The sequence below is a fragment of the Podarcis erhardii genome (assembly GCF_964252035.2).
Source record: "Podarcis erhardii genome assembly, chromosome: 1".
NCBI lineage: Eukaryota > Metazoa > Chordata > Lepidosauria > Squamata > Lacertidae > Podarcis > Podarcis erhardii.
Window position 1 is genome coordinate 20,875,582 of NC_138497.1, and position 23,007 is coordinate 20,898,588.

At 46.9% G+C, this 23,007-nt stretch overlaps 1 protein-coding gene and 1 long non-coding RNA gene across 2 annotated transcripts in view; one reads left to right on the forward strand and one right to left on the reverse strand.

The window, feature by feature from the left end:
- Positions 1-7,475, reverse strand: part of LOC309345577 — a 58,310-nt gene extending 50,835 nt beyond the window's left edge. Inside the window, exon 1 of the long non-coding RNA XR_014158309.1 lies at positions 7,289-7,475. This is a non-coding gene — a long non-coding RNA (uncharacterized lncRNA). The remainder of the gene's footprint in view (positions 1-7,288) is intronic.
- The window catches only part of SYNE3 (spectrin repeat containing nuclear envelope family member 3), a 96,335-nt gene continuing 75,889 nt past the window's right edge, over positions 2,562-23,007 (forward strand). Inside the window, exon 1 of the mRNA XM_081859244.1 lies at positions 2,562-3,160. The gene's annotated coding sequence lies outside the window, so the exon portion shown is untranslated. The remainder of the gene's footprint in view (positions 3,161-23,007) is intronic.

Here is a 23,007-nt window from a genome sequence, read left to right on the forward strand (position 1 = left end):
GCAACAGTAAACAGAGGTGAGTTGGTAGTTACCACTGCCTGTTCACCCATCGCACTGAGCCACTTTGTTTTAAACCATGACTTAATTGTGAACTTGCCGCACCATCACCACCTGCATGGATTGCTTATGGTTTGTTTGAAACAAAGAAAAAAACGTATTCTGAGTTCACACAACACAACAAGACGTACTGTGGTTGGTTTGTGCCATGAGCAAGCAGCTGTGAGGGGACAGGAAGCATGTTCACGATTAAGCCATGGTCTAAAATAAACTGACCTAGTGTGACATGCAAAAAAGAGCCAGTGTGAATTTTCTCTTGGTCATGAATTAGGAAAAATACAAAATGGGGGTGGGCAGTGAAGCTACCCCTCATAATGTTATACAGTGGTACCTCAGGTTAAGTACTTAATTCGTTCCGGAGGTCCATTCTTAACCTGAAACACCACTTTAGCTAATGGGGCCTCCCGCTGCTGCCGCACCACCAGAGCACGATTTCTGTTCTCATCCTGAAGCAAAGTTCTTAACCCGAGGTATTATTTCTAGGTTAGCAGAGTCTGTAACCTGAAGCGTATGTAACCTGAAACGTATGTAACTCGAGGTACCACTGTAATTCCAAAAACCCGCATTAACACACTGCCTTTATATTAGGTCATCCAACCAAATAGTGTACACACTTTAGTAAAGCTGAATGCACCAATATGCAGCTTTGTCTTCTGGATCAACATGACATCCTCTAACTTTTCTGGTGTTGTAAAGCAACCCTGCAGGGCTAAAGTATCCATTTTTCAGAGGGATCTTCTGAAAGCTCCTTTTACATAGCCTGGGATTCATTCAACAGCTGGAGTTAAGCTGGCGGGCAGATGATGTTTTAGTACTAATAGTTTGTATTAATCTGACTGCAACAAGATATTTTGAGCACACATTTTTTATTGACTTTCTGAGTCTATGGAACGGGGCTGTCTATAAATTACTATTAATTAACTTAATTAATTCAAGTCAGATGGGGACCTCAAAAATGTTTGTATGTTTTTGTCATTTTCATCTCCTTTCCACTTTTATCCCACCATGGATATGAATAAAAGAGAATGCTATTGAACACATAAGAGTTCTATTTGTTTTTAATGTTACAGCTCCGCAAACGTATTCCTGCTGTATCAAAAAATGAGGTTATCCTGTGTACACTTACCTGAGAGCTTACTTCTGAGTTGACACACATAGGATTGCACCAGCAAGGCATGCATCTATACTTCAAATGTATGTTACTTTTGCACCATTTTGTCACAGATTGCCCCCAAAATATTGGAAATCGTGGTTTAGTAGAGCTGTGCGGAATTCTAACAGCCCCCTCCCAGAGAACTGCAATTCCCTTGATTCCACGGAAAGAAAGACTTATTTAGATTTAGGCTGTAAATGTTGACAGCAACTTTCCACTATTATGTTTTTAAATTCATCAGAATGACCACTTTCTGCCTGTCACCTGAGAGCTTGAAATGAAGCCATTATTGGACTGTCCCTTCAGCCAGACGTTTTGCTACCTGAAAGTTTTTTTTCCTTGTAGGACCTCACTTATGGAACTCCCTCAGCAAAGCTGCATTTTAGGGCACCGTTGCTTTTTGGACACCAAAATCAGTTCCATTTACCTAAACCAGTGGTTTTCAACCAGTGTGCCATGGCACCCTGGGGTGCCTTGAATGATGGTCAGGGGTGCCGTGGTCAACACTGACCTCTTTCCCTCATCTGATGCCCTCTTGCTTCTCTGCCTCCCAAAGGCTTGCACAGGTGTTTGTTGCAGCAGCCCTGGCCACAAGCTCCCCAGGTGAATGGTGCCTCTGGGGCTGGCCAGGGGGTGCTTCCCAGGTCCCTGAGGAGGCATCTCTCTTTGGGGCAGGGGGGGCAGCTCAGAGACAAGGGGCAGCAGCTGCGGCTGCCCAGAGGACACCCAAGGAAAGGGGAGAAGAGGCTGAGGGAACACTCCACAAAGGAAGGTGTTTGAAAAAGGGTGAGAGGCTGCCAGCTCTGCAGACAAGGGGTAACGTAAGTGGGCTCCTGAGCCCCACAGGGGTGCCACAGAAAGAACGTAGTTGGTCAAGGGAGCTGTGGACTCAAAAGGTTGAAAACCTCTGACCTAAACTTTTAATACTAGGAAAGATCAACTGGCTCTTTTGAGAGGATTTGTGTTGATGTTTATATGCTGCCTATAGTTTTTTTCATACTGTGGGATAGTTTTGCTTTGTTTTACAATAAACAAAATGACATGCTCCATGTATCAGTGGAACAAAAGCAGGCACTGACTTTTTCAAGGGGAAATGTTCGCTAGGGAGGGAGATTGTGGTATCTCAGAGATCATTTCAATGTACTTTGATTATTTCTACTTTTAGGTAAGTATTTTTATTTTCTTGATGGGGGGGGAGACCTGCCCCCCCCCCCGCTATGCCCATGATTGGTGTGGTGCGCCCTGCGTGTGTAGGGAGGGAAAGGCGCCCAGTATAAAGTTACTGTGGTTCAAAGGGGTTGAGAAGCCTACGCGATTCCAGCAAGGAAAGCCAAACCAAACTGCAACGGGCCAAACTAACCCGCACCCCTTGTGTTTTTGAATGCGGCAACCTTGAACGCGCAAAACGCCATGGCTAAGCGGGGGCGGCGGCGTGAAGTTCAAAGGCGCCATCGTGCCAATGCAGTCTATGTGATTTTGGTATATAAACTCGTTCCCGCAACTGCAAGCCTCGACCCCTAGGGAGCATCTGGCCATTGCATAAGCCTCGTCCGGCCTCTTAAGCAGTCCCTCCTGACGCGCTTACATAACACAAGCCCCGACCGCCGCCATCCCAGCGACCCCGGAAGATAAGATCTGCAGCAAGCACCCCGCACCTCCGATCCCGGGGCGCGCTCAGCCCAAGCGTCCCCGGACACCTGTCCCGCCGCGCCTTTGCGCAGCGCTCTGCAGAGCGGAGCGATGAGCCCGGCCGATCGCAGGCAGGGCAAGCGGCGGCGAAGGCGGAGAGAGCGAGGCCCAGAGGGAGGAGTCTCCGGCAACGCCATCGACGGCCCCGCCGCAGCTCCGGGTCCTGGAGCCCTCCGGCCGCCGACTGCCTTTATTTTGCTGCAGGAGCCTCCTCTGCACCGGGATCCTCGCGCGCTCCCTCCGTCTCTCCATGCCTTTTAGGTGAGTGGCGTGCTCGGGCTGACTTTGGACGACCCATAGCGGGGCTTCCCTCGGCCGCGCGACCGGAGCTCGCCTTTGCGGTCACTTTGACAGGCGATGGCGCCACCCTCAGCCTCGGTTCGGGGGCACCGGCTGCTGGCAAATGGGTGCCCCCTTCTTCCCTTGACAGGGATCATCTCCCCCCGCTTCCTCGGAGATGGGCAGGCAAAACTTTTCATGTGCCCCCCCCCGCCCCCGCCCAGTCTGTCGTCCTCGGGATCTAGCGGTCGCCGCGCGCGCTAAGAGCGCGGACGGGGAAATCCCACCCCGAGCCGGGTGTCGCCGCCAGGTCCCCTCCCAGTTCTAAGGCTGAAGCCTAGGAACTTTTCGAAGCGGCGCGGGGCAGCGTCACCACCGGCTGTGTTTCCGGACGCTAATAATGTATCGATTGCTATTACTATTAGATTCCCCGCTGTCGCATAGATAGATTGGCGGTGAAAGCGGTTTGCGCGCGGCGCGGATCCTAACTGCCTCTGCATGTTGGAAGGAAGTCTCCGGGTGTCCTTTAGGGCTGCAGGCGGAGGTGCTGCATGCGGCACTCGCGGTGCGCTATGGAAAGGCAAATGGAGAGGGGGACTTTCTTGTATCGGGTGACAGCTAGACTTTCTGTAAAACAGAAACTGAAAAATGCGAGGAGCAGAGATGGGGGGGGGGGAGCGAGGGGCGCTGGCAGAAAGGGGCCGGTTGTGCAATTGCCTCCTTGTATCGTACACAATGTAGCGGTTTATTTATAGTTCGTGGAAGGAGGAGCCTCTGGAAAAAGGCGCCTTTTTTTTAGAGAGAGAGAGAGAGAGAGAGAATATATTTTAACAGATGGGCCGCTATTTTCTCAGAGATACATTTCCTGATAGTTTTGTTGTTGTGTGTGCGGAGTGGGGGGTGTTCTCCGAAAAAATAACTTCTGTTCCGCCTCCGACATTTGGCGAAATCCTACTCCCTCATTCTTCCCCCAGTGGAGAATTTCATGCGTAATTGTGGGTCCAGAAGTAACTGTTTATTTTTGTTTTAATACTACCGAAAGAAGGGACGGCCTCGGTCTGAGCTCCTCCCAGCCCTCCTCTCTTAGCTCGCTGACCAATAGACACTAACAACAGAGTTTCATTCAGAATTAACTGACTCGAATATATTTTTCTGTTCCATTTTCTTCCGCTTCTTCCTCCTCCAACGCCGGGGATCGGAATGGGGCGGGAAGGGGGCTTCGGCATACAGATCACTTCCTCTACCTTTGAGCTGCGACCCTTTGTTGTAATTCCCTATAATCCAGTAGTTCCATTATAGAATTGCAGGGTTGGGAGGGACCACGAGGGTCATCTAGTCTAACCCCTGGCAATGCCCTACGTGGGCCTCAGACCCATGACCCTGAGATTAAGAGTCTCATGTTCTACCTACAATTGTTCTGGAGAATATTTGGCAAATTCCCTCCACCTAAATTTTGCCACCTGTCTGTAGGGGTCGCGAATCTTAAGAACCATTTTCACTTCATCCTAAAATAGTTATGTTTGCTCTACTTAGCATGCGAATGGGGAGATCATGACTTGGTGCCTTCATGGGTGCAAAAGCAAGTTAATAATTCCTTGGTCTGAAATGGGCTGGCACACTTCCCTCCAAAACGTCAAAGGCAGGATTCTTCCCAAAGTAGCTTGAAACCTTTGACTCTTAGGAAAGCCGGAAGGGGAGGTGGCAGAGAGAGAACTTCTGTAGTACTTCTTCATGCACCACATAATTAAACTAAAAAGGTAAAAAAGGTAAAGGACTCCTGGATGGTTAAGCCCAGTCAAAGGCGACTATGGGGTGCGGTGCTTATCTCGCTTTCAGGCCAAGAGAGCTGGTGTTTGTCCACAGACAGCTTTACGGGTCATGTGGCCAGCATGACTAAACTGCTTCTGCAACACCGTGACAGAAACCAGAGTGCATGGAAACACCTTTTACCTTCCCACCACAGCAGTACCTATTTATCTACTGGTACTTGCACTGGTTTGCTTTCAAACTGCTAGGTTGGCAGGAACTGGGACAGAGCAACGGAAGCTCACCCCATCGTGCAGATTCGAACCTCCGACCTTCTGATCGGCAGGCTATGGAACTCACTATCAGCCGCTAATGGTTACCAACGTAGATGGCTTTAAAAGAGGATTAGCCAAATTTGTGGAAAATAAAACTCTTCCTCCCCAGTTACAGATAGGTAGCCGTGTTGGTCTGCCATAGTCAAAACAAAACAAATTCCTTCCAGTAGCACCTTAAAGACCAACTAAGTCAGTTCTTGGTAATACCAAGAACTGACTTAGTTGGTCTTTAAGGTGCTACTGGAAGGAATTTGTTTTCTTCCTCCCCAGTTGGAGGTAACAGTGTCTGTGAATGGTAGTTGCTGGAAGCAACAGCAGCATCTGCTCGGCTACTGTGAGAACAGGATGCTGGACTAGATGGACCATTGGCCTGATCCTGTGAGCTTTTATGTACAGTCATACCTCATGTTGCATTAGGTTCATGTTGCGTCTTTTCGGCTTGAGAACGCGGCAAACCTGGAAGTGTATACTTCCGGGTTTCACCATGCGCACGTGTGCAGAAGCATTCTGTGTGCTTTGTGCATGCACAGAACTGCTCTATTGCACTCTGCGCTTGCACAGAAGTGCCGCTCTGGTTAGGGACTTTTTGGGGTGCGAACGGCACCCTGGAACGGATCGTGTCCGCAACTAGAGGTACCACTGTACATATGTTCCAGTGCCACTGCTCTTTCAGTGGATAGAAGGGTACAATTTGGTACAGGGGTCAAATCCCTGCTTGGCCAGAGGATGAGCTGTGTGCACACCATACACTTAAAAGCACATGCACACACCCCAGCCCAATGTAGTCTACTCTTCACAGAGGTACAGTTTCCTACCACCCTTAGCAAACTCCAGTTCCTAGGATTCCTTGGACTGGAGGTCCCCCTACCAGCTGCCTGGGTTTGTGGCTGTCTGACAGACCCACCCGCAGAGGAGACAGTTGAGCAGGAACTGCAGAGCAGGTGCAGAAGTGTCTGCCTAGCAGCATGTGAAGTGACTCGGGAGGAGGGGAGGCGCAGGGATACACCTGTTCTGAACTAGGGATGGAGCCTTCAGCTGCTATGTACAGCCTGAGCTGCTTGACCACTGAAGCACAGCTCTCATTCCAGCTCCATCCTTTCTGGTCTGCAGAAAGGGACAGTGGAATCAACATGCAATTGTCCTATATATGTCTCTAGTTTTTATTCAGAGAAGACCCACCAAAATCAACGGCCATGACTACTAATTTAGGCCCATTAATTTCAGTTTGTCTACTCTGAGTAAAAGTTAGTTGAATACAACCCTTGATAATTTTTTGCTCTCGTTCTAATTTACAGTGTTCCCAAGAAAACACAATGTTTTAGCTTTATGATCCACCTTACTCTTTGAAAACATGAGGAAAACGGGCAGTTTCCAACAATGTTCTTGTTTCCTTTGCCTACCTTTCCTAATTTGAATAATATTTGTAAGTTGCAGCATAAGCATAAACTGAAAACAAGATACTTAGGGTGCTCATGCAAGGTGCAAGTATATAGCTGTGGGAAAACACAGGTAGATGTTGGTGGAGAAACTTCTCCGATCGCACCTGTTTGCCTTCTGTGATTGGACACCAGCACTGCTAATTGTGCCTGAGCCAAGCCAGTGGGTATATGGATATCTTATACCATCCTTGAGCTTCCAGCCTAAAAAAGCAACAACAACAATTTATTATTTATACCCCACCCATCTGGCTGGGTTTCCCCAGCCACCCTGGGTGGCTCCCAACAGAATATTAAAATATTAAACACATATATCTTCCCTTAGGGAGATATAAGGGACAATGCAAAGGTAGTGTGCTGGCTGGCTGCTCAGCAAAAAGTGAGCCCGTTCTAGCCTTCCAATGCAATGAGCACAAAGGCATTGTTGGTTTGTTTGGATGATTTAAGTGCTTAATCAAAAAGCTGTCCAAAGTGAAACACAGCTAAAATCCAGAAAGCAATGAAAAACAAATGTGCATAAAACAAACACCATGCAAACACAGATGAAAATCAATACAACTTTAGAATGAATATACTCTAAGTAACTAAATTACCTGTCTGGATAAGCATTTTCAGCAGGTCTCTAAAGCAAAACAGCAAGGGCACCTTCTTAATGTCAATTGGCAGGGAGTTCCAAAGGATGACCACAGTAAGGGACTGACTCCAAATGCAGAACGAACAATATATGGCCTTTGCAAAAGGTGCAAGTCTGCAGATTGAAGCAGTTGAATAGGCACCTCACCTTAGAGGCGACTGAAGAATGCTAAGAAGTTAGTGGATTAGGCAATCCTACTGCATTCAGTGCTGCAGGTACAGTATGGGTGTGCATGGAACTGCTGCTTTAATTTTATTAAAGTGTGTTTTAATTGCAGCATTAAATGCATACGTTTATGTATTGCAGACTACTTATTTTTAGGGTTTTGCTGTTTTGCATCGATTTAATTCCCCCCTCATTACCTGTTCTAAAGATCATTGAGATGATATACATAGAGCAATTTGAAATCCCCTGTTTAAATGCTCATCATTCTTCTTAATGCCAAGTAGAAGCAGGCATTAATTACCGGTAGTTTCAGGAGCCCTCCTGAAGCCTCCGCCTTTACGTCTTTATTAATGGCTCCAGGTAGGACCTAAAGGGGGGGGCGGTGGGTGGAGAAACATGTTAACATTTTGTCCATCAGATTATTGTAACACTATGGCTTGTCCTCTGAGTGAAACACGTTCATTATCCACCCATTAGCATTGTGGACAAGTCTTGGCTTGTGCCTCTGCAGAGTTAAACCACCAAAAGAGCTGCTCTCCGGGGTATAATTACAGCCCGGCACGTGATGAACTTTTTGCATCATAGACGTGTGTTGTTGGCACCCTTTGGTGCCTTCCCACTGGCGGCTGCTTGGTGGGCCTGTCTCTGCAAGGGATAAACAAAATATCTATTTCCAGAAAGGGAGGCGCCTGCACAAAAGAGGCTGGGCATGGAAGACCCACCCGATTCAGCAGGGAAACAAGAGGAGGGCAGAATAAATTGCTTGCCATTGGCCAGCTTCAAAGCATTCATGCCAAACCATCCAGCTCTTTTGTGCAGAGGGAAAGACAGCCAACAGCCTTTTTGATTTGTGGACTTAGAGAGGCCGCTCAATATGTTCCTTTTATTAGGGCCAGGGTGGGAGGGATGTGTGTCTCTTGGACTGTTGTTGAACTGCAGCTCCCACTTTAGATAGCTCAGTTGGTAGAGCGTGAGACGCTTGATCTCAAGGTCTTGGGTTTGAGCACCACATTGGGAGAAAGATTCCTGCATTGCAGAGGGTTGGACCAGATGGGTGGCCCAAGTTTCCAAGATGGCGGTGCGTGCGGATGCTGAAAGCTCACTGGAGGGGAGTCAGGGTTTGTTGGAATGAATTATTTATAACCGATTTCACTCTTCCCACCTTGGATCAAATCTATGCTTCCAGGTGCCATAAGAAAGCTGCAGAGATAGCGCAGGATAGTGCGCACCCCGGAAATGATCTCTTTCAGCTTCTGCCTTCTGGAAGAAGGTACAGGGTTATAAAGACTAGGACTAGCCACCTGAGAAACAGTTTCTACCCAAATGCGATTTTGGTTTTAAATACAGTGTAAGGGAGTATATTGTATTTAAAAATGGGGTATCAGAGTTTTTACGGGGCTAACCAGGTTGGGATAGCTGGGATAGCAGGCTTGTTGAGTTTTGAATGTTTTATGTAGATTTTTCAATTTTGTTGTTCTGTATGGGACAATAACAATAAAGATTATCGTATTGTTGTCACTTCCAACTCTACAGATCTATGATCCCTGGCTATTGGCCCTGCTGTCTGTGGCTGAAATCCAGCAACACCCTTTTATTAACACACCTCTTTGTAACACAGTCCTGTTGTGTGGTATTAGCTAGAAAAGGCTACCAACTTTTGTTTAACCTGAGGACTCACCAACGGGCAGTGATCTTCAACAGGTGTCTCTAGAGCTAGGCAAAGGGTTTTGCTCGATGGTTCTGGAGAGCCAGAAAAGGAGCTTAGTGGCTAGCGACAGCTCTGTGACACATTTCACATTGGCCAGTTAGCTATGACGGCTGGACTCTGGCACCGGGGTTGGAGCCAGTATTGCTTCGGAATAACCAGTGGCTAGAAACCACAGGAGGGGAGAGTGTACTTGGGTTTGGGTCCTGCTTGCTGGTTTGCCTGGTTGGCCGCTCTAAGAACAGGATGCTGGACTAGATGGGCCATTATTGGCCTGATCCAGCAGGCTCTTCTTATGTTCTTACACACTGGTGCTGGGGGGACCTGTATCTAAAGAGAAATAAGCAGTTTGGCATTGCAAGGTAGACAGCTGCCATGGGGTCAAACTGAGTCTTGGGGCATCTTAAAAACTAGCAGCCTTATTATATCATTAGTGGACAAGTCTCTGCTTCATGAGTTGCATGGAGCATAACCTTTAAGTGGATTTACATATACAACAGGGAGGGTGTGTTGTAAGCAGTATGAGTTGCTGGTGGTCAGAAAAGAGGCTTGTCTCAAGGCAAATCTTAAAAAATGTAGTATAAACACTGACAACTGGGAAACACTGGCCTGCGAGCGCTCCAGTTGGAGAACCGTCTTAACCAAAGGTGTCGTGGCCTTTGAAGACACTTGAACTCAGGACACAAGTGAGAAACGTGCGAGGAGGAAGACACGCTTGGCAAATCCACACCGTGATCAACTCCTGCCAGGAAACCAATGTCCCTACTGTGAAAGGATGTGTGGATCCAGAATTGGCCTCCACAGTCACTTACGGACTCATTGTTAAAACTGTGTTTATGGAAGACAATCTTCCTCGGCTACAAGTGATCGCCAAAGAAAGAGAAGGGTTAGGAGAATGATAGGGGTTAAGGGTAGAGCACATGCTTTGTATGCAGAATGCCCCAGGTCCAATCCCTGGCATTTCCAGGTGGAAAAGGCCCCTATCTGTAACCACAGAGCTCCCCAGCCATTTAGTAGAACCATTTAGAACCACCCAGAGTGGCTGGGGAAACCCAGCTAGATGAGTGGGGTATAAATAATAAAATGATGGTGATGATGATGATGATGTTGACCAGCCTGTTTTGGACTACAGTTCCCATCAGCCCCTTGGGAATTGTGGTCCAAAACATCTGGAGGACGTCAGAGACACCAGTACTGAACTTGATGGGTAGGGACAGCTGGCTGGGATACAAGCTGCAAGAGAACTATAGGCGTGAGGTTCTCTGGTGCTCCTGCTCTTAAGAGTTTACACTCCTGCACTAGAAGCCGAAGCACAAGCACAAGCAAGAACCAGCTTCCTTACAGACACACCCTTAATCCCTTTACCCACCCATCTTTTCGAGATTCCCTTCCCCAAACTCAAAAGCAGCACACAGGCTTGTAGTCTCTTTCCGTGTAACACCTTCCACTTTTTCCTTAGGAGAGTTCTGCCGAATCCAGTTTCGTCCCCAGCCTTTCTTCTTCTTCTTGCTTCTAAAACTCTCAATGTGAGGGATTTAATTCCCAGGGAATTAGCTGCATCCTTTCCTCTCTGCCACCGTGTTGCGTTCCCTTTTAAGCCATCTGCTCTTCTCTTTTATCTGCCGCCGGAGGAGAAGCCAAGCCCCGTGTTTACACAGCAGCATGTCAGGCCTTGCCAAAAAAGCTTTCCTTGGGTTCTAGAGGTGCAGCTTGCATTCCCAGCTGTACCCCCCGGCACGTTGGATCCTCATTTGGCCCCTCCTTGGCTAGCCACAGATTCCTCCCGTGATTTGACAAATTTGTGGAGGATAAAGTTATCAGTGGCTATCAGCCATGGTACCTGTGTTCCATCTCCACTGTTGGGGGCAGCAGTGCCTCTGAATATCAGTTTCTGCACATTGCAAGTGGGGAGAGTTGCACTCACATCCCTTTCATGGGCTTCTAGACAGCCACACTTAACAACAGGAGGCCACAGTCTGCTCCCCCTTCTCCCTTGGACCACTCATCATCCCAACACCATTCCCATGGCTCTAAGCCTTCTTCCCCTGGGGGTTCCCTGGCTGGTGCCTCCCACCACTCCTTTGCCTCCAGCCAGTCCATGACAAGGTGCTCAAGAACTGGTCCTTATGGTTCCTCTCTAATATATGCCTGCTTCTAAATAGTTTACCCACATATTCAGAAGGTGTGCCGGCCTGGCCCAGGATTCCACAACAAGCCATTGTTTCTTTTTAAAGAAGAGACGGCGTCACCAATTATTTTTAATGGTTTTCAGAGGAGCTTCCAATATGTAGCAAGCTAGAAGGTACACAACAGGGAGGCAACAGCTTCGCAGCAGCTCCCCGTCACGAAGCGTTCCATCCAATAGACTCTTGAAAGAAACCAACTTCTCATTTCCTCCGTGACTTGCATCTCGGCAGGAAACCTCAGTGTTTTTTCAGCAAGTCTTAGGGAGCCTTTAACTTGCTCATCAGAATAAACTGGTCACAGGATGCTCATTCTCAAAAATTCCACCCACACCCAAAAATCTGATAAAGGTGTTTCCTTTTATTGATTGGTTTGACCAATCTACCACTGATAGTCACCCAAGTGGCGCCTCCTGCGATCTTTTGCTTTTTGCACTTTCCCCATCAAAAATATTTACACCTTCTTTGAGCACTCAGCCTGAACATGCAATGGAAAGAAGTTTACAAGGGGCTTTGGGACATGTGTGTGCCCCTTCCACCATGCCTGACCTTCACATGTTTAGCACAAACGTCTGTAGGGAATTCCGTGCTTGGGTGCCTCTTTGCAATCTGGACCCTGAAAACCCTGGAGATCTGTGCAAGGAAAATTTTCAGATGCAGAGATTTGGGCAAGGGAACAGTAGTTTATTAACCTTAGACTTGGGACAAGGTTACTTGAGAGCATAGCTGTCAACTTTCAGATTTGAAAATAAGGGATCAGCAGCCTTACCTGTCCTGGGGACAGTCTACGGGATATCTAATAATCTGGGATAGCAGCGGGAAGCAGCGGGAAACGGCGCTGGAATACGGGAATTTCCTGCAAAAAAGGGGAAGGTTGACAGCTATGCTTGAGAGACTGCTTAACAGGGGTCAGCAAACTTTTTCAGCCGGAGGCCAGTCCACTGTCCCTCAGACCTTGTGGGGGGGGGCAGACTAATTTTTTTGGGGGGAGGGGAATGACCAAATTCCTATGCACCACAAATAACCCAGAGATGCATTTTAAATAATAGGACACATTCTACTCAGGTAAAAACCTGCTGATTCCCGGACCATCCCCGGGCCAGATTGAGAAGGCGATTGGGCCAGGTCCAGCCCACAGGCCTTAGTTTGCCTACCATAGCTGTCAAGTGTCCCTTATTTGAAGGGACAGTCCCTTATTCCAGCGCCATGTCCCGCTGCTGTCCCTTATTGATGGATGTCCCTTAAATGATGTCCCTTAAATTTCAAAGGAAGCAGCTCCTCTCCCTCCCTCCCTGCCGGCCAGGGAGGAGGGAGGCTCCAACTGTGTTGCTTGGTTGTGTTGCTCACCCAATAACAAGTCTCAGAACGACTGGGGGGTGGAGCTTGCATGCCTTGTGTGTGGCTAGTTAATGCAAGCTGAGGGGGGGGGGTTGAATGCTGGACGCCATTTTGTTGCACGTGCTGCTGCAAACTTTGCAGTGCAAAGCCAGGCCGGGGAGCCATCTTAAGTTGAGGCTGCATAGGCCTTGTGGTGCATGTGATTCAGATTCTATTCAGTTGAACTTCTGGTTACAAAGTTGGTTGGACAGTATTCTCAAAGCTACCAGCATGAGTTTGACCAGACTGCAGGAAGACAGGAAGACTGGAGTGCCTGGAACAGGTGAGGGTGCAGGTCCCTTATTTTGGCTGCTGGTCCCTTATTTTCAAGGCTGCTGGTCCCTTATTTTCAAATCTGTAAGTTGACAGCTATGTTGCCTACCCATGTCCTAAACACCTCATATACCTAGCAAGTCACTACAACTGTCAGGGGAAAGTTCTCCTTCATGTCCCTAAAATATCAGAAGTCCCCTCCACTGTAACTCAGAGCAGAACAGTGTGGCTGCCCCGATTTTGCCAAACAGCATCTCCGTTTAGGTACCCCTGCTGTTTGTAGTTTCCAGAAACATTTGAAGACATTCTTGTTTCGCCAACCTGTTCCAGATGGACGAAAAAGGCCTCTGCCTTAGTTGTCAGTTTTGTATTGTGTTTAAATTTGTACTTAGCTGTGTTTCTGTACTATTTCTGAATTTTTAGCTGTACTTAGTGGTGTGTTTGCAAATGGCCTTGAGTCACATGTGAAAGGCAATTCATAAATAGATGCATAAAATGATTTACCTCAGGGCATGCTCTATAAGATGGCGGTTGTCAATGTTCCAGTATCCTAAGCTACAGCTCCCATCTTCTCTGACCGCTGGCTATGTTGGTTAAGGCTCTTGGGAGTTGTAGTCCAACAGCATCAGGAGGGCACCATGTTAGCTGGGCTGTCATTGGAAACAGATTCTTTGACTCCAATTCAAACCCTGTCTTCAGTACTGGACACTTCTCTCTCTGGGTCTGGAATGCGGACCCTGTTGCCTCACTGATGTTGTTGGTCAAAGGTCAAGGATGATGGAGCATGGCCAAAGGTCAAGGATGATGGAGCGGTCATCCAACAACATCTAGAGGGCTACACATTGGCCAGCCCTACATATCTGGCTGCCCAGTTCAGAAACAGATGGTTCTTCTGAACAAACCAGTTTTGCAGGGGTAGGCTGCAAGGCTGACTTTCAACCCTACAGGGTTAGTGAAAGGAACAAACAGATGTCATTTATTAAGAACACTGTGCTTTGCAGGAATGAATCACCATTTTAGGAGAGTAAATCAGGGCTCTGGAGGCCTGGTCTCTCCGTCACTCACTGAAATCCACCCTGAAACCAAGAAATTGAATTGAGTCCCTCCCAGGAAGCCATCATCCTTCCTGCAAGGACAGTGACTCACAGGAGGTTGAGCTCTTCGTTTTGGCTATATTAAGCAGCTCGGACCAATTTTAATGATAGGACGCACTGCTTCTGGCCTAATCTGCATCATGGAAGAACGAGATCCCTTCCCCCACCCTCTAGCCTATTGGGTTTTGCAAGGCAAATTTTTGTTCTTCTGGCTCAAGCGGCATAATTAGTGGGCTGGCTTTGCCCATGTTGTGCAGAAATTAGACTTTAGGTCTTGATTACTGTGCATAGAGAAAGGCAATGCTTTCTAAGGCAAATATAACAGCATCATAGACGTTTGGGGAAGGGCTGTAGGGTCTGCTTTGCATTCAGATTCCAGGTTCAATCCTTCGCATCTCAAGGAAGGCTTAGGAATATCTGCCGTCTAAAACCCTGGAAAGCTACCGCTAGTCATTATAGATAACACTGAGCTAGAGGAAGCAAGGCGTCTGACTCAACAGAATGCAGCTTCCTATGTTTGGCTGATCACTTTTTTCTGGTGTTGTTAGAGTCAGAGAATTGTAGAGTTGGAGGCAACACCAAGGATCATCTAACCAGTCTTTCTCAACCTGTGGGTCCCCAGATGTTGTTGAACTACAACTCCCATCACCCCTAGCTAGCAAGGCCAGAGCTCAGGGATGATGGGAGTTGTAGTCCAACAACATCTGGGGACCCACAAGTTGAGAACCGCTCTAGTCCAACTCTTTGTAATACAGGAATCTCAGCACAAAGACCCCAATCCAATCTGAGACCAGACCAGACCCTGCTCAGCTTTGCTAAATGTTCTAGCAGTTTTATTGCTGCACCACTAGGAAGGTTTGGTATTACTACTACTACCACTACTACTACTACTACTACTACCATATAACACCAGTCCTGAAAGACCAACATTGGCTCCCAGTATGTTTCCAATCACAATTCAAAGTGTTGGTGCTGACCTTTAAAGCCCTAAACGGCCTCGGCCCAGTATACCAGAACGAGCATCTCCACCCCCATCGTTCAGCCCAGACACTGAGGTCCAGCGCCGAGAGTCTTTTGGCTGTTCCCTCACTGCGAGAAGGGAGGTTACAGGGAACCAGGCAGAGGGCCTTCTTGGTAGTGGCTCCCGCCCTGTGGAACACCCTCCCATCAAGGAAATAAACAACTATCTGACTTTTAGAAGATATCTGAAAGCAGCCCTGTTTAGGGAAGTTTTAATGTTTGATCTTTTATCGTGTTTTTAATGTTCTGTTGGGAGCCTCCCAGAGTGGCTAGGGAAACCCAGCCAGATGGGCGGGGTATAAATAATAAAAAATGTTCTTGTTGTTAAATGTAAAACTTATCTTTAAGTAGATTCAAACACAGCTGGTGACCATTCCTTGCATGTGGATGCAAGTGAGTTGCTGGTCTGTGTTCTTGCACACACACACACACACACACACACACACACACACACAACCTCTGATCTTCTTGGAAGGAAAGACTGAAGCATGTCAGATGAAGCAGGAGGCTAGAGCCCTTCCTTTCTAATGGGTCAGCTTGCAAGGAATTGCCCCACAGCACTGACTCTCCAGTCATTCCCATGCTGTGCTTTGCAACTGTAGACTGCATGTGCTCAGAGGAGTAGCCCAGGAACGCGTCAGGGCAACAAGAGGGGAAATGCCAAAAAGCTTACCCCGGAAAACAGATTTTCCGGGTGAAGTCGCTATCTTGTTTAACGCAGCGTGAAAGTTTTCAAATCATCTCTGGAAAACGCCCATGGGAAAAGAATGCCCGTTCAGATGACAAGTCCAATCCAAAGTAAAAGAAAAAAGAAAAACAATGAAAATTGTCATATGCAAATTGGCCTGGTTTGCATAAAGCCCCCTCCCCCGGAAATGCTCCCAATTTAACAGTTCCCCCAGAAAACCCACAGCACAACAATACAACCGTTTGGCTGGCAAGGCTATTTGAGCTTTTTCATCTGAGAACCAGCCTTGTAAAATAATAATAATAATAATAATACCCTGGGGGGAGGGGGATCCTAGGTTGCCAGGAGATGACAGAAGAAGGACAGAGAGCTCTGTGTCTAAGTCAGCTTCCCACTGCATTCCCATAGCAGGAGGAAGTATTTTCTGCCAGCCTGCTTACTCGGTTCTGTGCGGTGCCTTCTTGCCTACGGCTGCCAAGTTTATGCTTAAATATAAGGCTGGTATAAGTTAAGCAGCATGACCATAGAGGATTTAATGCATATCACCAGTGATGTGGCATCAGGGAAGGCACCTAATATCCCCAATTATGCAGCATATCTCAGTGGGTAGATCACCTGCCTTACATGCAGAGAAGGTCTCTGAATCAAATAATTCCAGCTGAAAGGATCAGGGAGCTGGTGAAGTGCATTGGTGGTTGTACCGTGTATCCACATGGTTTGTGCACGGTTACAGTGTGTTGTGCTGCCCACCACTGTTTCTCTGGTTTGCAAATCTGCCCCCAAGCCCCAAAGGGATTGGCAACCGCTGGGATGCAGGGCCATTTCAAAATGAAATAAACAGCAGTATAAGTTGCCTCAAACAAGAACCAGATGCTTAAATACAGCCAGATAATTCTGTCCTTAACTCCCATACCCAGTGGTTATGTTTGCCCAGACCCATTAAAATGATCCCTGCCAATTAATCAACTAGCATTTAGTTGATTAATCTACTACCTGAAGCACTTAAAGCCTGCAATACCAGTAATTACTGGAACAAATGAATGGCAAGGGGACAGTTCCGCTAAACTTCCCCCCCCCCAAGTAGGCACCTGTACCTAACCAGTCAAAGGTGACTCTGCTAACCGACCCGAAGGAGTTTTAATAAAGAGATTTGAGACCTGGGTGGCTGGTGTCTCTCCAGATAAGGTCAGCGGTGACTGAGAGTCATTACTATCTGATCAGTGTCTGGTGGTTTAAGAGGAGCTGGCCTCCTCCCAACTCTTTAAGTGACAGCTTAACTACCGTATCTTCCTGGCAACTTCAGCGGAGAACCTGAGGAGCACAGCCCTTAAAAGAAATAAAGCACAACACGCCATTCTCTCCAGGCTGAATTAGTGACAGGTTAATGGGAGTCGCATTGCTTACATTGCACATGTGACCTGACAGGTTTCTCTTGGGCCCCTGGGAAGACACACATTTTTCATTCCTGGCGGAATGCAGCAGAAGGTGGCAGGTGACGGCCTGTGTTATGTTCTGCGTGACACAAGCTGGCAAAAACCCCTGTGAAGCTTGGGAGGAGACAGCTTGGCCCGTCGCTGTGTTTATTCAGCACAAAGGATTTGGCGTGGGAGTTGTGTGCGGACTGTGGCCTCACAGCTTTGGAAATAATTTTCGCAAAAGTCATTAGCCTGCGCAGAAAATTGCTAGCCCACCATGTGCTGGCAGAGGAAGAATGGAAGTGCCAACAGCTTGGTGCATTTCTGGGCAGTGGGCTGGAGAATAAGACTTGTCGGCAGCTGCTAGCTATGAGAGCTGTGCGCTGCCTCCACAGTCAAAGAAGACGGTGATGCTTCTGCATATCAGTTGCTGGAAACTGCAGAAGCTCAGGTCCTGGTTGTGGGTTTCCCAGAAACATTTGGTTGGCCCCTGTAAGACAGGATGCTGGACTAGAGGGACCAGCAGGCTCTTCTTATGTTCTTATGTTAACCTCAGTTTGTCATTAACATCTGAATCGGAAACTGTAGTTAAAGGTTTTATTGGAACGAATCAGGGTCATAAACCATGTTTACTCAGGTTACTCAGTTTTTCATTAACATCTGAATCGGAAATTGTAGTCAAAGGTTTTTTGGAACAAATCAGGATCATAAACCATGATTTGACCTTGGTGTATTTCTGTAAACTATGGTTTTAACTATCCACGGTTTATCCTTTTCAGATATAGTGAGAAACCGTGGCTAGTTTAAACATGGGCGCGGATGCTTCTGATCTCCTTGTAACCAGGGGCATATGAAGTGGCCACCCCGGGTGACACTCTGGGGGGTGACAAGATGGCCCCTTCCACCCCCCAGCTGTAGAGCAGCCGAGGGCACATGCAGTCAGTATGGGCTCCTCTCACACAACAACCATACAGGCTGCCACGCGTGCGCAGTCTGTATGGACATCGCGCATGCATCACCAGGCAGTTTGCCCTGCCCCTCAGCATCCTGCCCTGGGTGCTGGAGATGGTACCTCCGCCACTGCTTGCAACTGCACCAAAGGAGAGGGAAAGGGGGAGTGTGAGAGACCAAGGCTTTACCAGCCTCCGTTGCATGGAACTAAATTACGTCCTGAACCAGGCCATTAAGTCACAGTTTCCCATTCAGGTATAAGGATAAGCTGTAGATTTTACCCACGTTTTATTACACAGGGATTATGATACCTGAACTGACCCACTGCTTTTACAAAAGTCAGCCACAAGACCTGATCGTGTGTGGCTCATGCCATGTGCATTTCTGGGTTGGAGCTCCATGTTGCTAATGTTATTTCCTGTGTTTGCTTTTCTACTTCATTTGCTGCTTTGAGCATTTCCTTTCAGAGGAGAAAATGGAGATAGATATTTGTGTATAAGTAAATAAAATATATCCTCTGTGGAAGGGGAGAGGGGAGTAAGGAGCAGCCATTTGGAGATGGTATCACTTTAAAATATTGGAACAGCTGCCAGTGCTACACATACACACACACAATTGTCCAGAGTCGCTGTGCTATCTTCCACTGTACATTTGGAAGGGTAGTAAATCTCTTCATTGCATTCTTCAAAGCCACCAGATCCTCTTTTAAATAAATCCCTCTTTAAATCTGCCTTTGTTATGGTATATACAGATCTTTCCCATCAGGCACTGGACTTGCTGTCAGCCACCTGGAACTAACAAAATCACTACAAAGACACATGAATTGTAAATGTCTCCTGTCCCCAGGCAACATCCCGTGACTGGTACCTCTTTCGAGGGAAGCCTGTTTTCTCATAGAGTGCCAAATCCCAGTTTAAGCAGGGAGATGAGCAGGGCTAAACATATGATTCAAAAAGCCTGCTTAGGGAGAATTCTTACAGTCAGGCAGCTGCAAGGTTATTGCCACCCTGAAATTATTCTTAAATTGCTTTCTTAATCCTTGAGGATTTAGGCAGTGCCCAAATTCTAAGATGAAAAGGGCCAGCGTCACTCAGGCCAGCATTGTCCCCTTTTCATGGGCAAGGAAAAAGGTGCTCTGTGCATGTTCAGACACACTTCTTTTCATGTGCCAGGGCTGGACGCTGGCATTCCCAGTAGGTTGAATGCTAGCAATGCATAAAAGTGTTCTTAACTATTTATTACCCAGCAGTCTCCCAGTGAGCGCCCTTTTGTGATCACACTTAGATACATGCTGGGCTAGTTTAAAAAGCTCCCTTCTTTGCCTTAAAAGCCTTACAGGCACAGGGGAGAGTTGCAGGCTTCCACCCTGGAAACAGACCCTAGACGGCAAAGGGCAGCACCAGTTAAATACTGCAGATTAATTAGTGGGCCAAAGTAATCCTTTCAGTAACTCCATCACTTTCTGTGTGTTTAATGGAGAAGGTTTCCTTGTCCACCATTCAGCAAATCCAAGAGAAGACATGATGGGTTTATGGTCAACTGTAGCTAAGCCCACATCTAGCTGCAGAATTACTCCTGGTACAAAACCACACCAGGATGCTATCAAAACCCTTCCTACCACTGCATCTCAATTTTTTTGCCTGGGAGGTTCCTAGATCAAGGACAGGCAGTGCAGCATTTGCACTGCTCAGAATGAACTACCGTAGTTTGGTTAAACAAAGTTTGCAGAATTAGTTCAAAAATCCCTGACAGTAGTTCTCACCATTTCCAGGTGAATTAAGGTCATGTTCACATCATACATTTAAAGCATTGTGATATCACTTTGAACAGACATGGCCCCCTGCCCCGAAATCTGGGAGCTGTAGTTTGCTAAGGGTTTGAGGGTTGGTGTGAGACCCCTGTTCCCCTCCCAGACCTGCAGTTCCCAGAGTGGTTTAACAGTCAATCCCTTTTCACAGGGAACTTTGAGATTTGTTATCTCTAATGCCTGGCTATGGGAGAGGATTTGCTGCATGGTTTGAAATTATTTCCTTTTACCATGCAGACTTAAATGTCTGGCTGAGCTATCTGCATAGGAGCCAACTCCTAGGGGCAGAAGGGTCTTCAGCCCCCCCTAAAATATCTGAGGACTGGGGCCCCCTCAAAGTTGATAGGCACATTGCCGTTCAAATGGTGTGTGGGTGTGTACCATGTCATGTGATTAGTTATGCGAAGAAGGGCTTACCTGCCCCCCTAATATTTTATTCAAGCTGACAACCCTGGCTATCTGAGCTACTTTCTCATTGAGAACATTTGTTTATTAGCTTGCTTGTTGTTGCTTTGTTATATTTGTATCCTGTCTTTCCACCAAATGGTGCACAAGGCAGCCAATAACACAAATATAATAAAACAGCAGTACTGGTTTCAAGCCATGCAGGAATCTGTCCTGCAAAAGGGGCACAAGTATTATTATGAGTAGCATTTATTAATTTATATACAGTGGTACCTCGGAAGTCAAACGGAATCCATTCCGGAAGTCCGTTTGACTTCCAAAACGTTCAGAAACCAAGGCATGGCTTCCGATTGGCTGCAGGAAGCTCCTGCAGCCAATCAGAAGCCACATCAGGTGTTCGGGTTCCAAAGAATGTTTGCAAACCGGAAAACTCACTTCTGGGTTTACGGCGTTTGGGAGCCAAAACTTTCAACTTGCAAAGTGTTCAGGATCCAAGGTACTTCTGTACTGCCTAATACCGAAATGGCTTCAAAGTGGTTTACAAAAACATAGAAAACGGTTGCACAGCATATGGAGTAAACAAAAATGCACACTAAAACAATCCCATCAAAACATTAAGATATAAATGTCCACAAATCACTTCCATTGCGGATTCCTAGTCATGTAATGTACAGTTTGACTTGCTGCATACAGAAGGCTCCTGAGTTGAAACTACTGTACTGGCATTTCCAGTTACAGAAAGATCAGAGAAGCTGTTGATGGGATAGAACTTTGACTGGCACCTGAAGGGGTTGCTGCCTTTCAGCACCACAGACAAATCATTTGACCTGGTATTAGGCAGTACTCTGGGTTCCTTGTGCGAATGAAAAAGCTAAGCTTTGTCAAAACTCCATCTGAAACTGTTGAAACAGGAAAAAATAGAATAAGGCAGAAACTAGGAGGAGTGCATTTTATATATTAAAGGAAACAAGAGTCTTGCAAAATCTCCTTCCCCCATATATGCATATCTGTCAACCGTCTCTTATTTGGTGGGAAAGTCCCTTATCCCAGCGCTGTGTCCCGCTGCTGTCCCTTATTGATGATATCCCTTAAATTTCCCAGGTTTCAAAGGAAGCAGCTCCTCTCCCTCCCTCCCTGCCGGCCAGGAAGGAGGGAGGCTCCAACTGTGTTGCTTGGCTGCATTGCTCACCCAATAAGGAGTCTAAGAATAACTGGGGGGTGGAGCTTGCATGCCTTGTGCCGATCAAATCGGCCGCGTTGCCTGGGGACTCGCCTTTGCTCAGCGCTTCCCAGCAGAGAGGTGACGGTGGTTTTGCTTGCTGCATCCCCTTTGCTGGGTTGCTGTGCTGTGGGAACCACCACTTGAGGCTTTGTTTGGCTGCTGGCTGGGCTTTCTGCCTTTGGCTCAGAGGGGCCCAGAAGTTGAACATACCTGTGCTAGGAAAATCCCTTATTTTGGCTGCTGATCCCTTATTTTTGAGGCTGCTGGTCCCTTATTTTCAAATCTGTATGTTGACAGCTATGCATATATGCCTCCTCAACCACTTCGATCTGCAAAACTGACCAGATAATATTTGCTTCTTATATTTGTAAGAGATATAGCTTGAAGTGTGACAGCACATGCACTTTGGAACTTCCTGCCTATTGACACCAGGCAGGCAACTTTGCTGTATTCTTTTCAGTGCTTGCTAAAAACACCTTTGTTTAGGCAAGCGGTCTGTCCAGACCCGTAGAATACCAGCACATGTTTTAATCTGGTTTTTAGCTTATCGTTGATCTTAATTATTATATTTTTACTGTTTTAAATCATTGCTTTTAACTGGTTCTCCATGACAATTTTATTCTTTCTTTCTTTATATTTTTTTGTAAACCACTTTGAGGTTTTATTGCAATCAAGCAGTATATAAACGCTGTGAAATAAGTAAGCAAATAAATGGTTCCTATTTCTCCTGTTTGTCTCCCACACGACTGTATAGATGACAGGGGAAGAGCAGGCCGCTGTCTGACTCCAGAGAATCCCTTTATGCAACTAAAGGCCGGCACACAGCAGGGGTGCCTCTGTTGAAAAGGCGAATAAGATTTAAATAGAGATAATCCCCTGAGGAAAAACTCTGTGGAGCCCAGGTCACCATCAAATAAACCTGTTAACTTGCACAGAAGAGTAATGTTTGAAACTTATAAAAACTGACAAGACGCCTGATGAATGGGGACTAGTTGACAGTATTAAAAGAGGAGGAAGTAAAATATTAGGTTTCAGTGTGTGTTAAGGCCAAACTACAGTAGATGTAACATTCGCCATCAGGTGCATACGTGATTTTTGTTAAATAAATAGCTGTTAAGTGGGATAGGGGAGAGATAGGACCAGGGGAATGTTGTTGTGGCGCCCTTTTCATTTTGATGCTTAGTGCCGGTGAGCCAGTCGCATTCTCCTAAAACTGCCTCTGCACCTGCTCTTTGCAATAGTACTACTGCTTAACAAAAATACGTAAAGAAAAGGAAAGCTCTCATTGCCTCAATCCCTGGAAAAAGAGTCATGGGTGTTAAGGTTGCATATGAAGTTGCCTTATACAGAGGCAGACCGGTACCTAGCTCAGG